The sequence below is a fragment of the Polychytrium aggregatum genome (genome assembly GCF_025602895.1).
Source record: "Polychytrium aggregatum strain JEL109 chromosome Unknown BJ171scaffold_2, whole genome shotgun sequence".
NCBI classification, from domain to species: Eukaryota; Fungi; Chytridiomycota; class Chytridiomycetes; order Polychytriales; genus Polychytrium; species Polychytrium aggregatum.
Window position 1 is genome coordinate 748,287 of NW_026516204.1, and position 16,019 is coordinate 764,305.

Genomic DNA, 16,019 nt, shown 5'->3' on the forward strand with positions numbered 1-16,019 from the left:
ACGTCGACAGGGTTTTCACCCTTCTTCCTCGCCTTTGGGTTCCATCCCCGAACCTTCCAGGACACTTCAAGCCCAGAGAAGAACGAATGGGATCTGTTAAAGAGTTTGGAAGCAACGAAACACATCGCCACCGAGCAAATGAAACAAGCTCAGGAACGCCAAAAGCATTACAGCGACATGAACCGCCGGGAGGGGGAGACCCTGAGGGTTGGAGATATGGTCCTTCTGGAGAGAGAAGGGATCAATTTGGATGCTTTCAAATCTCGGCCAGATCAAATCGTTCCGCGACGTTTGGGACCTTTCAAAATAGTTGGTGTCAGGGTCCATGGCGACGAGGGTCGAGCAAGGTGAGCAATGAGAAGTTTATTCTGTGGTCGTTCGTCAAGGGTCGGGGGGTTCCCCGTTCAATGAGGGGGTTCTGGCGAGGGTCATTTATCTTTGGGATCGGGTAGGGGGCGTGAGAGAGCAGGGCCCAGGGCTGGGGTGTGTGTTGAGGTGTGGGAGATGGTGTAATCGATGGTGTGATCGGAGACATCGCATGATCATGGCGCCATGAGCAGTCGCGTCATGTCCATCCGCGGGACATTCCCTCACAGGCATGGTGGTCCCTCACAGTTGGGGTTGACGGACTAAACCATACCCTCGCCCTTCCGCCAACCCTGAGCCATATCCATCCGACTTTCCATCGACGACTGTTAACCAAGGTAACGGATACCTCTGGCGAATTTCCATCAAGGCCAACGCACACGCGACCACCTGCAGTGGAAGACGACGATGTTTTTCGTGTAGAGAAGTTGCTGAATGATAGGAAGTTTCGGAGGAAGCAACAGTACTTGGTCCTCTGGGAAGGGTACCCTCTTGAGGAGGCAACATGGGAAAACGAGTCAGAAATCGCAGACGACCTGATCGAGAGATATTGGAAGGAAAAGGAGTCTGGGGTTTATGTAATTGATTTGTATGAAATTTGATATCAAAAATTTAGGGGGGGGTGTGACATGGGCAGCTCGATCAAAATGGAAATCGGTGCGCAGTAGTGAACGCCTGCGGACACGACGCAGCGTGTGGCAATCGAGAATAAAAAGGCTCCACACCGCCCTGCCCTGGGGCACGGGGGGGTCTTCTTATCGGAATACTGGCTCCTATTACAAAGGTGGATGGAAACTGACTGAAATACGGACCGTGAAAGTCAAACATCCAAAACATTCGAACACTTTTGGAAGCCACTGTATCTTCTGCTTGTCAATACAATTCGTGCTTGTCTGTTGTCCATTTGTGCATCGCTCCATTACATCGACCGCCCAGTAATAGGATCTCCTTCGCCTGTTCGTTACACCTTGGTCGTGTCGCAGCCAGAACAAAAAAAGAAACTCCCAAACAGGGAATCGAACCCTGGTCGCCCGCGTGACAGGCGGGAGTACTAGCCACTATACTATTTGGGATTTTCCGCATCGGGGAATCGAACCCCGGCCGTCTCGGTGAGAGCGAGAAATCCTAGCCACTGGACCAATGCGGATTTTGATGCTGGGATGCCCATACATTCAGAATCTGGACGAGGCGAGAATCGAACTCGCGGCCTTGGGATTATGAGACCCACGCGCTGCCGACTGCGCTACCCATCCTCCTTGCCGCCTTGATCTAAAAATGTCCCATTCCATCATTGCAACTGATTCTTATCAAAATCTGCCCTTTCTTTTTTCTCGAACTAGCGATCCGTTGTCTGTTAAGAAGATGATGGCCCTCCCTTTTTCTGATATATACAATAAGACTCCATGAAATTTGATGTCTATTGCAGGCGCTTGAAAATGGCAAGAAGACCCAATTCTGACCACATCGATGCCGGTGAAATTAGTCACCCAAGCCAGAGGATTGCCCCTCTGGCGGGTTGAAATCCCTCTCCCAAACCTGACGGAGCGCGCGGAAAATCCAGAGTCAAGAGTTTCAAATTTTCTATGAATAGAAAACATATGTTGGAATTTTTCCAGGCCAATGCCATCCTCATGAAGTATTGGCAACCCGCAACAATCCATGAAAGCATCACGCATATCAACTTGCAATCGACGCACTCCCAAAACTGGCTCGAGCACCTGCAAGGCCACCTCATCACTGAACAAGAAAGGCGAAAAGTATGATGCACCAGACGCAAACGAATTCTACACAGCAGACCAATGATCTGGCTGGATGTCATGGTGGTGTTGGATGACAATGCAAGCCCAATGTCTTTCGTGGGTAACAATCCCCCAACCCTCCACGCACGACACTTGGAGCTTGACTAAATAATCCATAGGTATTTTCAGCACACATATAGACATGAAGGTCGCAGCTGTAGATTTCAAACTGTCACTAGATGATGTGAGGACCACGACAAGCAACGACACTGGACGACCAGGTGCTTGGCGAACAACGATAAGCTATATTACGACTTATCAGATAACAACAAGTGTTGTTCGAACTGAAGATACAAAATGGGTGCAAGAAAGGAGGGGCTTTATAGCCAAGAGGGAAACCGAAGGGCGAAAGTGGGCGAGAGGGGTGGAGTGTTAGGGATAGCTCCTGCTTGTTCTCCACTTTGACTGCCCACTTGGCTGTTCTTTTGCCTTTCTGTTTGTTTGTGTGTAGCCTTGCAGTTCCCCTCCAATTTTCCGCCTTTTGCCTGTCTTTTCCGCTCCTTCCGCACTTCCGTTTTCCCGCGCTGCTCCACTTCCTTTGTCTTCTTCGCACGCGCCGGTTTGTTTGTGCACGCGCCTTGCTGCGATTGGTTGCAATTCGGCTGCCGGTCATGTGTCCCCCCACCGCTGACTCATGACCTGCCTGACCGCCCCGATCTCTTGTTCATCTCGCATGCATTTGCCCCAACCTTATACTTGACCAATCCGCTTCTTGGATGTTGAGTGTAACGTCCACTACTGGGACGTTGGGGCAAGACGGGGAGGGAGGGGGTACAAGACAAGACAGGACGGGGCAGAACAGGGCGGTGCTAGGCTACTCTAGCGGACGGGTGAGCTCGGGGAGCACTTACGTTTATTCACGATAAAACCGAACTCCAGACAAACGGGGGGAACGGGGGCAACCCGCAGGTATACCCTGCGGTGGCCTGCCTGCGGTGCGTGAAAACGCAAAGCGCAGCACAGGTCACGACCCACTGCGCCGCGCAGTACGCGCAGTACGCGCAGCACAGCGTCGGAGATACCATCTCCTACACTCCCACACTTAAGAAGGCTTCCTGCGAGGAGCCCTGCGTGTGCTCTTTATTTGGGGCTCCTCGAGGTGTTTACCGTATTTACTCAGCTCCTCGGGTGCATGGGACAAGTCCTCCAGTGTTTGCCATGTGTTGCCCGAGTGTGGGTAACCAACCCACTTGACATAAAACCGAAGTGACCCATCAGCCACTTTCTTGTGCCTCACGATCCTTTCGACTTCATATTCTTGAGTATAGTATTGTCCGAGGTCGTCTTCCAGTGGTGCGTCGTCCGGGACACCTTCGTCGGCGTCGGGGAACTGTGCTGGACTGCGGGTCGTGTGGCGACGCAGCTTGGACACATGGAAGACAGGATGGAGCTTGCTTCCAGGTGGCAAGTCCAACAGGTAGTTGAGGGGACTGGGTCGGGCCGCTATCTTGAACGGTCCTCGGTACTTGGGCAACAACTTCTTTGACTGGGCTTCGGGGACCTTGATGTTGTCGGCGTCCAGGTAGACAAGGTCTCCAACTTCAAAGGAGACATCCTGGTGTCGGCGGTCGTAGTACTTCGCCATCACTTGTTGCGCATCCGTGAGCGCGTCGGCGATCATCTTGTGTCGGACTTGATGATCTTTGACAAAGGCACTTGGTTTGGGAGGCAATCCAGCCGTGGACTCGGTCAGTGTCAAGGAGGTGGGAACATCAGGCTGGAATCCGTAGAGCGCCTCAAAGGGGCTCAAGCCAGTTGTGCTCGACTTGGCGGTGTTGTATGCAAACTCTGCATGACTCAGCTGTATGTCCCAGTCGTCTTGGCTGGTCGAGGCGTATGTCCTCAGGTATTGCTCGAGGGTGCGGATCGTCCGCTCGGACTGTCCATCCGTTTGTTGGTGGTGCGAGGTTGACATGTTCAGCTTGGTGCCGAGATGGTCGAACAGACTTGTCCAAAACAAGGAGGTGAATCGGGGGTCTCGATCACTGACGATGGACTTTGGGAGGCCGTGGTGCTTGAACACATGCTTGAAGAACAGCAGTGCAAGGTCAGGCGCGGAGCATGTCGTCTGGCACGGCACAAAGTGTGCCATCTTGCTGAACCTGTCGACAAAGACAGCGATTGCATCGTGGTCCAACTTGGTCGTCGGTAGATGCGTGATGAGATCCATGGACATGCTGGTCCAGGGGCGGTCGGGAACAGGCAGGGGTTGCAGCAATCCTTGCTCTCGGGTCGTGCGTGACTTGACCATCTTGCAGGTATGGCAGGACTCGATGTACTTCTCGACGGTGCGCTTCATTCCAGGCCAGTATGCGACTTTGGCCAGTCGGTCGTATGTCTTCTCGACTCCAAAGTGTCCAGCGAGGGGCGAGTCGTGGACCTCTTGGAGCAACTTGGTCTTCAACGACGGAATGTCCGGCACACAGACACGGCTGTCCTTCTTCAGGAGGAGCAGGCCATCACGCACTGTGTACTCGGATGATTCGTCGTCCTTGGGGAGCTTAGACACCTTTCGGAACAGTTCTCCGAACTGTTTGTCGTTGGCGATGTTGTCTCGGACAACATCCAGCATCGTGTTGTCGACACTGACAGTCGACTCGTACAGTGACGCCAATTGGTAGTCGGGGCGTCGGGACAGTGCGTCAGGCACCACATTGAGTTTGCCTTTCTGGTATACAACCTCGTAGTTGTACTCGGCGAGGAACTCCATCCATCGCGCTTGGCGTCGGCTCAGGTTCTTCTTGGTGTCGAGGTAACGCAGTGACTGGTGGTCCGTCACAATCTTGAAGGGCTTGGCGGTACCGTGGAGGTACACTCGGAACTTCTGCAGCGCGTAGATGATCGCAAGCTGCTCCTTCTCGTGCACGGGATAGTTGATCTCGTGTTGGGACAGTTTGCGCGACTCGAAGGCAACGGGCCTTCCCTCCTGCATCAAAACAGCTCCCACCGCAAAGTCGGAGGCGTCGGTGTGCACGGAGACATCCGTGTTCGGGTCGAACACAGCGAGGACAGGAGCGTTCGTCAAGGCGTGCTTGAGGGTCTCGAACGCTTGGCGTTGTGGGTGGTCCCACACGAAGGGGCACTCTTTGCGGAGTAGGTCTGTGAGTGGACCGGCAGTGCGCGCCAGATCGGGGATGAATCGGCGGTAGTAGTTGACGAGACCGAGAAACGACTGCACGTCAGAGACGCATGCGAGCGGCGGCCACTCGACCACAGACTTGACCTTGGCGGGGTCGACTTCGATTCCTCTTCCTGAGACAACGTGTCCCAGGAACGGGACTTGATTCTTGAAGAACTCACACTTGGACAGTTTGGCATACAACTTGTGCTCGCGTAGCTTGGCCAGCACGCGGGCGACATGACCTTCATGGGTCGCTTCATCCTTGCTGTACACAAGGATATCATCCAGGTACACGATGACAGAGTTGTCGAGCTCTTGGCGGAACACATCGTTCATCAGCTGCATGAACGTGGCAGGTGCGTTCGTCAATCCGAACGGCAGCACTAGGAACTCGTACAGTCCGTAGCGAGTCCTGAAGGCGGTCTTGTGGACATCATCCTCGTGGATGCGGATCTGATGGTAGCCTGAGCGGAGGTCTATCTTGCTAAAGACCTTTGCTCCACTCAGACGATCTGTAACGTCCACTACTGGGACGTTGGGGCAAGACGGGGAGGGAGGGGGTACAAGACAAGACAGGACGGGGCAGAACAGGGCGGTGCTAGGCTACTCTAGCGGACGGGTGAGCTCGGGGAGCACTTACGTTTATTCACGATAAAACCGAACTCCAGACAAACGGGGGGAACGGGGGCAACCCGCAGGTATACCCTGCGGTGGCCTGCCTGCGGTGCGTGAAAACGCAAAGCGCAGCACAGGTCACGACCCACTGCGCCGCGCAGTACGCGCAGTACGCGCAGCACAGCGTCGGAGATACCATCTCCTACACTCCCACACTTAAGAAGGCTTCCTGCGAGGAGCCCTGCGTGTGCTCTTTATTTGGGGCTCCTCGAGGTGTTTACCGTATTTACTCAGCTCCTCGGGTGCATGGGACAAGTCCTCCAGTGTTTGCCATGTGTTGCCCGAGTGTGGGTAACCAACCCACTTGACATAAAACCGAAGTGACCCATCAGCCACTTTCTTGTGCCTCACGATCCTTTCGACTTCATATTCTTGAGTATAGTATTGTCCGAGGTCGTCTTCCAGTGGTGCGTCGTCCGGGACACCTTCGTCGGCGTCGGGGAACTGTGCTGGACTGCGGGTCGTGTGGCGACGCAGCTTGGACACATGGAAGACAGGATGGAGCTTGCTTCCAGGTGGCAAGTCCAACAGGTAGTTGAGGGGACTGGGTCGGGCCGCTATCTTGAACGGTCCTCGGTACTTGGGCAACAACTTCTTTGACTGGGCTTCGGGGACCTTGATGTTGTCGGCGTCCAGGTAGACAAGGTCTCCAACTTCAAAGGAGACATCCTGGTGTCGGCGGTCGTAGTACTTCGCCATCACTTGTTGCGCATCCGTGAGCGCGTCGGCGATCATCTTGTGTCGGACTTGATGATCTTTGACAAAGGCACTTGGTTTGGGAGGCAATCCAGCCGTGGACTCGGTCAGTGTCAAGGAGGTGGGAACATCAGGCTGGAATCCGTAGAGCGCCTCAAAGGGGCTCAAGCCAGTTGTGCTCGACTTGGCGGTGTTGTATGCAAACTCTGCATGACTCAGCTGTATGTCCCAGTCGTCTTGGCTGGTCGAGGCGTATGTCCTCAGGTATTGCTCGAGGGTGCGGATCGTCCGCTCGGACTGTCCATCCGTTTGTTGGTGGTGCGAGGTTGACATGTTCAGCTTGGTGCCGAGATGGTCGAACAGACTTGTCCAAAACAAGGAGGTGAATCGGGGGTCTCGATCACTGACGATGGACTTTGGGAGGCCGTGGTGCTTGAACACATGCTTGAAGAACAGCAGTGCAAGGTCAGGCGCGGAGCATGTCGTCTGGCACGGCACAAAGTGTGCCATCTTGCTGAACCTGTCGACAAAGACAGCGATTGCATCGTGGTCCAACTTGGTCGTCGGTAGATGCGTGATGAGATCCATGGACATGCTGGTCCAGGGGCGGTCGGGAACAGGCAGGGGTTGCAGCAATCCTTGCTCTCGGGTCGTGCGTGACTTGACCATCTTGCAGGTATGGCAGGACTCGATGTACTTCTCGACGGTGCGCTTCATTCCAGGCCAGTATGCGACTTTGGCCAGTCGGTCGTATGTCTTCTCGACTCCAAAGTGTCCAGCGAGGGGCGAGTCGTGGACCTCTTGGAGCAACTTGGTCTTCAACGACGGAATGTCCGGCACACAGACACGGCTGTCCTTCTTCAGGAGGAGCAGGCCATCACGCACTGTGTACTCGGATGATTCGTCGTCCTTGGGGAGCTTAGACACCTTTCGGAACAGTTCTCCGAACTGTTTGTCGTTGGCGATGTTGTCTCGGACAACATCCAGCATCGTGTTGTCGACACTGACAGTCGACTCGTACAGTGACGCCAATTGGTAGTCGGGGCGTCGGGACAGTGCGTCAGGCACCACATTGAGTTTGCCTTTCTGGTATACAACCTCGTAGTTGTACTCGGCGAGGAACTCCATCCATCGCGCTTGGCGTCGGCTCAGGTTCTTCTTGGTGTCGAGGTAACGCAGTGACTGGTGGTCCGTCACAATCTTGAAGGGCTTGGCGGTACCGTGGAGGTACACTCGGAACTTCTGCAGCGCGTAGATGATCGCAAGCTGCTCCTTCTCGTGCACGGGATAGTTGATCTCGTGTTGGGACAGTTTGCGCGACTCGAAGGCAACGGGCCTTCCCTCCTGCATCAAAACAGCTCCCACCGCAAAGTCGGAGGCGTCGGTGTGCACGGAGACATCCGTGTTCGGGTCGAACACAGCGAGGACAGGAGCGTTCGTCAAGGCGTGCTTGAGGGTCTCGAACGCTTGGCGTTGTGGGTGGTCCCACACGAAGGGGCACTCTTTGCGGAGTAGGTCTGTGAGTGGACCGGCAGTGCGCGCCAGATCGGGGATGAATCGGCGGTAGTAGTTGACGAGACCGAGAAACGACTGCACGTCAGAGACGCATGCGAGCGGCGGCCACTCGACCACAGACTTGACCTTGGCGGGGTCGACTTCGATTCCTCTTCCTGAGACAACGTGTCCCAGGAACGGGACTTGATTCTTGAAGAACTCACACTTGGACAGTTTGGCATACAACTTGTGCTCGCGTAGCTTGGCCAGCACGCGGGCGACATGACCTTCATGGGTCGCTTCATCCTTGCTGTACACAAGGATATCATCCAGGTACACGATGACAGAGTTGTCGAGCTCTTGGCGGAACACATCGTTCATCAGCTGCATGAACGTGGCAGGTGCGTTCGTCAATCCGAACGGCAGCACTAGGAACTCGTACAGTCCGTAGCGAGTCCTGAAGGCGGTCTTGTGGACATCATCCTCGTGGATGCGGATCTGATGGTAGCCTGAGCGGAGGTCTATCTTGCTAAAGACCTTTGCTCCACTCAGACGATCCATCAACTCGTCGATCCTGGGCAACGGGTAGGTGTTCTTGATGGTCTGTTTGTTTAGTGCGCGATAGTCGACGCACATCCTGAGATCACCTTCTTTCTTCTTGACAAAGAGCACTGGTGCACCATACGGTGACTGGCTCGGGCGGATGAACCCATGGGCGAGGAGGTCATCCAACTGGCGCTTGAGTTCGTCCATCTCCGTCAGCGACAGTTGGTACGTCGGTCTTGACGGAGGCGACGAGCCTGGTTCGATGTCGATGCGATGATCGACGGTGCGTTGGGGTGGCAGGCATTGTGGCAACTGGTCGGGGAATACGTCCTTGTACTCGTCGAGCAGCTTGGTCACCACAGGCGGGGGACCGGGACCGGCTTGGTCGGTGTCGTCGACCTCACGCACGACACAGAGGAACGACGTGTCCTTCTTGATCAGCCTCTTGAATTGCATGGCTGAGAGGAGAGGTGGCATGTTGGGTGAGGCCATGCCCTGCAGGACAATGTCAGGGCCAACACGGACAGTGCGGCCTTTCCAGTCGACGACTGGAGTCGGCTCGGCACGAGCAAGCCAGCTCATGCCGAGGATGGCATCGAACTTGGTGTCGATCACTTGGAACAACAGGACAGGATGGTACTTGGGATGGAGGGCCACTCGCAGGACCACTTGGTGTGTGCACTGCTGCACACGATCGTCTGCAAGCGCCACACTCATCGGCGACTTCTTCTTGGTTGCATGTATGTTGAGCTCCTGGAGCAAGCGTCTGCTGACAAAGTTGCAGCTTGCTCCAGAGTCCACCATCATTCGGACGGTGTGACCTTGGACGGTGGCAGGGAGGTACAGCAGGGACTCTTCATGGTCCTCCTGCACAGCCTCCTGCACCATGACTTGACTTGGGGGAACGGGCGACACTTGGTCTTGGTTGGCTTCATCACGGCCACTCGGACATTTTGGATAGGGTTCGGCCATTGCGGGGGCCTGCGGCGTCAGCACGCCATTGCACACGACGTCCACGGCTTGCGGACACATGTCGGAAGCATCCGACACACACGACTTGACAGGGGTGAGGGCACAGGCGGTCCTGTCCCTCAAGGGTTCTTGATTTTCTTTTTTGTTTTGGTTTTCAATTTTGGTTTTCTCTTCACGTTCGTGGAGAGGCAGGCGGCTTGCGCCACCATGCACCTCTCGCACGACGCACAACACTTGGTTTGTTTCTCCTTCGGGGGAGGGGGCGAGGTGAACTTCCTCTGGAGACGCGTGGACTGCATTGAGCAATCCACGGCGTTGGTCTCCTACTAGGGCTCCAGAGCCACCTAGTAGGGTCGGCCGTTTCCCGACTTCATGGGGCACTCCTTGGCCTGGTGTCCCGGTCGGTGACAGAAGAAGCAGGAACCATGGCGGAGGTCCTCCTGCTTCTGTCTGTCCTTGGGGGAGACAGTGGCAGCTTGCTGGAACCGGGAGCGGGGAGGGCCACGAGCCTCCATGGCGTTGACGTCAACGTCCATGGGCTCAGGCATGGGTCTTGCGGGCGGGGCCGGGCGAGGCGGACGGGCTGGGACGTGATGAGACCGATGGCCGCCTGCCAGCTGCGGGTAGAACTGGCGGCCATGGTACTGGACGTTGTCGAGGTTCTCGGCAACGTCCATCATCACGTCCAGGGACTTGCGGGCATCAGGGTTGCTGGCGATGTACTCTCTGATCTTGGGCTTGAGGCCCTTCTGGAAGAGGTACATCGCATCAGCAGAGCCCAGCTCCTCAATCTGGGAGGAGAGGTCTTCAAACTCCTCGATGTAGCGGGTCACAGAACCACGCTGCACGAGAGAGTATAGCTTGTCACGGGCAATGAGTTCAGCATTGGGGCTGCCGAAGCGGCGACGGAGGCGGTCCTTGAAGTCGTCAAACACACCTTCGCTCTGCTCGTCGAACCCTTGGCGGCGGTACCAACGGTACGCCTGGTCCTTTAAGCAGAGCTTGGCGGCGACGATGTGGTGGGTGGGGGCGACTTGGGCAGCATCGAGGTAGTCCTCGAGTTGCTGCAGCCAGTCCTCCACCGAGGAGGAGCGGCTCTTCCCAGTAAACACTGGGGCACGGAAGGTCTTGAGGAAGGCTTCCGGAAGTGGGCGGGGGTTGCTCATGGCAGGGGCAGGCTCCAGGGACAGAGAGGAGAGTCGGTCGGCAAGAGAGGCGGGATCCAGCTTGAGGATCTAGAAAGAGGACAAACAGGACGAAAACAAGACGAGGATTTCCGATGCTACCATGTAACGTCCACTACTGGGACGTTGGGGCAAGACGGGGAGGGAGGGGGTACAAGACAAGACAGGACGGGGCAGAACAGGGCGGTGCTAGGCTACTCTAGCGGACGGGTGAGCTCGGGGAGCACTTACGTTTATTCACGATAAAACCGAACTCCAGACAAACGGGGGGAACGGGGGCAACCCGCAGGTATACCCTGCGGTGGCCTGCCTGCGGTGCGTGAAAACGCAAAGCGCAGCACAGGTCACGACCCACTGCGCCGCGCAGTACGCGCAGTACGCGCAGCACAGCGTCGGAGATACCATCTCCTACACGATCCATCAACTCGTCGATCCTGGGCAACGGGTAGGTGTTCTTGATGGTCTGTTTGTTTAGTGCGCGATAGTCGACGCACATCCTGAGATCACCTTCTTTCTTCTTGACAAAGAGCACTGGTGCACCATACGGTGACTGGCTCGGGCGGATGAACCCATGGGCGAGGAGGTCATCCAACTGGCGCTTGAGTTCGTCCATCTCCGTCAGCGACAGTTGGTACGTCGGTCTTGACGGAGGCGACGAGCCTGGTTCGATGTCGATGCGATGATCGACGGTGCGTTGGGGTGGCAGGCATTGTGGCAACTGGTCGGGGAATACGTCCTTGTACTCGTCGAGCAGCTTGGTCACCACAGGCGGGGGACCGGGACCGGCTTGGTCGGTGTCGTCGACCTCACGCACGACACAGAGGAACGACGTGTCCTTCTTGATCAGCCTCTTGAATTGCATGGCTGAGAGGAGAGGTGGCATGTTGGGTGAGGCCATGCCCTGCAGGACAATGTCAGGGCCAACACGGACAGTGCGGCCTTTCCAGTCGACGACTGGAGTCGGCTCGGCACGAGCAAGCCAGCTCATGCCGAGGATGGCATCGAACTTGGTGTCGATCACTTGGAACAACAGGACAGGATGGTACTTGGGATGGAGGGCCACTCGCAGGACCACTTGGTGTGTGCACTGCTGCACACGATCGTCTGCAAGCGCCACACTCATCGGCGACTTCTTCTTGGTTGCATGTATGTTGAGCTCCTGGAGCAAGCGTCTGCTGACAAAGTTGCAGCTTGCTCCAGAGTCCACCATCATTCGGACGGTGTGACCTTGGACGGTGGCAGGGAGGTACAGCAGGGACTCTTCATGGTCCTCCTGCACAGCCTCCTGCACCATGACTTGACTTGGGGGAACGGGCGACACTTGGTCTTGGTTGGCTTCATCACGGCCACTCGGACATTTTGGATAGGGTTCGGCCATTGCGGGGGCCTGCGGCGTCAGCACGCCATTGCACACGACGTCCACGGCTTGCGGACACATGTCGGAAGCATCCGACACACACGACTTGACAGGGGTGAGGGCACAGGCGGTCCTGTCCCTCAAGGGTTCTTGATTTTCTTTTTTGTTTTGGTTTTCAATTTTGGTTTTCTCTTCACGTTCGTGGAGAGGCAGGCGGCTTGCGCCACCATGCACCTCTCGCACGACGCACAACACTTGGTTTGTTTCTCCTTCGGGGGAGGGGGCGAGGTGAACTTCCTCTGGAGACGCGTGGACTGCATTGAGCAATCCACGGCGTTGGTCTCCTACTAGGGCTCCAGAGCCACCTAGTAGGGTCGGCCGTTTCCCGACTTCATGGGGCACTCCTTGGCCTGGTGTCCCGGTCGGTGACAGAAGAAGCAGGAACCATGGCGGAGGTCCTCCTGCTTCTGTCTGTCCTTGGGGGAGACAGTGGCAGCTTGCTGGAACCGGGAGCGGGGAGGGCCACGAGCCTCCATGGCGTTGACGTCAACGTCCATGGGCTCAGGCATGGGTCTTGCGGGCGGGGCCGGGCGAGGCGGACGGGCTGGGACGTGATGAGACCGATGGCCGCCTGCCAGCTGCGGGTAGAACTGGCGGCCATGGTACTGGACGTTGTCGAGGTTCTCGGCAACGTCCATCATCACGTCCAGGGACTTGCGGGCATCAGGGTTGCTGGCGATGTACTCTCTGATCTTGGGCTTGAGGCCCTTCTGGAAGAGGTACATCGCATCAGCAGAGCCCAGCTCCTCAATCTGGGAGGAGAGGTCTTCAAACTCCTCGATGTAGCGGGTCACAGAACCACGCTGCACGAGAGAGTATAGCTTGTCACGGGCAATGAGTTCAGCATTGGGGCTGCCGAAGCGGCGACGGAGGCGGTCCTTGAAGTCGTCAAACACACCTTCGCTCTGCTCGTCGAACCCTTGGCGGCGGTACCAACGGTACGCCTGGTCCTTTAAGCAGAGCTTGGCGGCGACGATGTGGTGGGTGGGGGCGACTTGGGCAGCATCGAGGTAGTCCTCGAGTTGCTGCAGCCAGTCCTCCACCGAGGAGGAGCGGCTCTTCCCAGTAAACACTGGGGCACGGAAGGTCTTGAGGAAGGCTTCCGGAAGTGGGCGGGGGTTGCTCATGGCAGGGGCAGGCTCCAGGGACAGAGAGGAGAGTCGGTCGGCAAGAGAGGCGGGATCCAGCTTGAGGATCTAGAAAGAGGACAAACAGGACGAAAACAAGACGAGGATTTCCGATGCTACCATGTAACGTCCACTACTGGGACGTTGGGGCAAGACGGGGAGGGAGGGGGTACAAGACAAGACAGGACGGGGCAGAACAGGGCGGTGCTAGGCTACTCTAGCGGACGGGTGAGCTCGGGGAGCACTTACGTTTATTCACGATAAAACCGAACTCCAGACAAACGGGGGGAACGGGGGCAACCCGCAGGTATACCCTGCGGTGGCCTGCCTGCGGTGCGTGAAAACGCAAAGCGCAGCACAGGTCACGACCCACTGCGCCGCGCAGTACGCGCAGTACGCGCAGCACAGCGTCGGAGATACCATCTCCTACATTGAGTCACATTGCTTCACTTTTGCACGTTTCTCCTGCCAGGTGCTTCGCTTTTGCTTGCGCCTCTCTCGCTTTGGTTCTCTGCCCGTCTCGGTGGTCCTTCTCGGCCCTCGTTCGTGCATCGCCCCCTTCGCCCTGCTCGATCGCCCACTTTTCCCTCCCTTGGCCGCCCTTCGCTGCCAAGTCCGGACTTGTCTATAAATAGCCTGACCCCCGCGATGTGTAGTCGAACCTCAGCGTTCAAAATAGGACTAAATAAAGTGCCTTCTACTTTATTCTCTGAGTGTTCCTCACGTCTCATTTCGAGACTAGTCTTATCTTGAACGGATCTTTGCTTCCCTCGCTCCCTCTCCGAGTCCACTTCGGACTTTACCCTTGCCTTCCCTGAGCTCACTTCGAGCTCACTTCTTCTTTTGCCGTTGAGTCCCCTTTGGACTCTAACAGAACCTCAGCCCGGCGCCCCGCACTGTGGCGACCCGAAAGGTCGCCACATGTTCGAGGCGTGTGAGCGCCGGAATGCTCGGGCGCGCGTGCGTTTCCGCGGCTGCCTCCACCGGCCGCCTCTGTCAAGAACTGGGGGCTTGGACTAGGGTCAGGGATCGAGGATAAAAACGAGGAGAGTGATCATCTTTATTGGGTGATTATTCACTTGGTGCTCCTCCTCGGCCAGCGAGCTATTTAGCTGGCAGAGGTGGAGTGTAGGAGATGGTATCTCCGACGCTGTGCTGCGCGTACTGCGCGTACTGCGCGGCGCAGTGGGTCGTGACCTGTGCTGCGCTTTGCGTTTTCACGCACCGCAGGCAGGCCACCGCAGGGTATACCTGCGGGTTGCCCCCGTTCCCCCCGTTTGTCTGGAGTTCGGTTTTATCGTGAATAAACGTAAGTGCTCCCCGAGCTCACCCGTCCGCTAGAGTAGCCTAGCACCGCCCTGTTCTGCCCCGTCCTGTCTTGTCTTGTACCCCCTCCCTCCCCGTCTTGCCCCAACGTCCCAGTAGTGGACGTTACATGGTAGCATCGGAAATCCTCGTCTTGTTTTCGTCCTGTTTGTCCTCTTTCTAGATCCTCAAGCTGGATCCCGCCTCTCTTGCCGACCGACTCTCCTCTCTGTCCCTGGAGCCTGCCCCTGCCATGAGCAACCCCCGCCCACTTCCGGAAGCCTTCCTCAAGACCTTCCGTGCCCCAGTGTTTACTGGGAAGAGCCGCTCCTCCTCGGTGGAGGACTGGCTGCAGCAACTCGAGGACTACCTCGATGCTGCCCAAGTCGCCCCCACCCACCACATCGTCGCCGCCAAGCTCTGCTTAAAGGACCAGGCGTACCGTTGGTACCGCCGCCAAGGGTTCGACGAGCAGAGCGAAGGTGTGTTTGACGACTTCAAGGACCGCCTCCGTCGCCGCTTCGGCAGCCCCAATGCTGAACTCATTGCCCGTGACAAGCTATACTCTCTCGTGCAGCGTGGTTCTGTGACCCGCTACATCGAGGAGTTTGAAGACCTCTCCTCCCAGATTGAGGAGCTGGGCTCTGCTGATGCGATGTACCTCTTCCAGAAGGGCCTCAAGCCCAAGATCAGAGAGTACATCGCCAGCAACCCTGATGCCCGCAAGTCCCTGGACGTGATGATGGACGTTGCCGAGAACCTCGACAACGTCCAGTACCATGGCCGCCAGTTCTACCCGCAGCTGGCAGGCGGCCATCGGTCTCATCACGTCCCAGCCCGTCCGCCTCGCCCGGCCCCGCCCGCAAGACCCATGCCTGAGCCCATGGACGTTGACGTCAACGCCATGGAGGCTCGTGGCCCTCCCCGCTCCCGGTTCCAGCAAGCTGCCACTGTCTCCCCCAAGGACAGACAGAAGCAGGAGGACCTCCGCCATGGTTCCTGCTTCTTCTGTCACCGACCGGGACACCAGGCCAAGGAGTGCCCCATGAAGTCGGGAAACGGCCGACCCTACTAGGTGGCTCTGGAGCCCTAGTAGGAGACCAACGCCGTGGATTGCTCAATGCAGTCCACGCGTCTCCAGAGGAAGTTCACCTCGCCCCCTCCCCCGAAGGAGAAACAAACCAAGTGTTGTGCGTCGTGCGAGAGGTGCATGGTGGCGCAAGCCGCCTGCCTCTCCACGAACGTGAAGAGAAAACCAAAATTGAAAACCAAAACAAAAAAGAAAATCAAGAACCCTTGAGGGACAGGACCGCCTGT

The 16,019-nt window shown here is 56.8% G+C and overlaps 3 non-coding genes across 3 annotated transcripts; all 3 read right to left on the reverse strand.

Annotated features, from left to right (window-relative positions):
- Window positions 1–1,367: 1,367 nt before the first annotated feature.
- On the reverse strand, window positions 1,368–1,439 carry BJ171DRAFT_t22. The gene has a single exon. It is a non-coding gene; the product is annotated as a tRNA-Asp (tRNA).
- A 2-nt stretch (window positions 1,440–1,441) lies between these two features.
- On the reverse strand, window positions 1,442–1,513 carry BJ171DRAFT_t21. Its single transcript has one exon. It is a non-coding gene; the product is annotated as a tRNA-Glu (tRNA).
- A 33-nt stretch (window positions 1,514–1,546) lies between these two features.
- On the reverse strand, window positions 1,547–1,619 carry BJ171DRAFT_t20. The gene has a single exon. It is a non-coding gene; the product is annotated as a tRNA-Met (tRNA).
- Window positions 1,620–16,019: the final 14,400 nt, after the last annotated feature.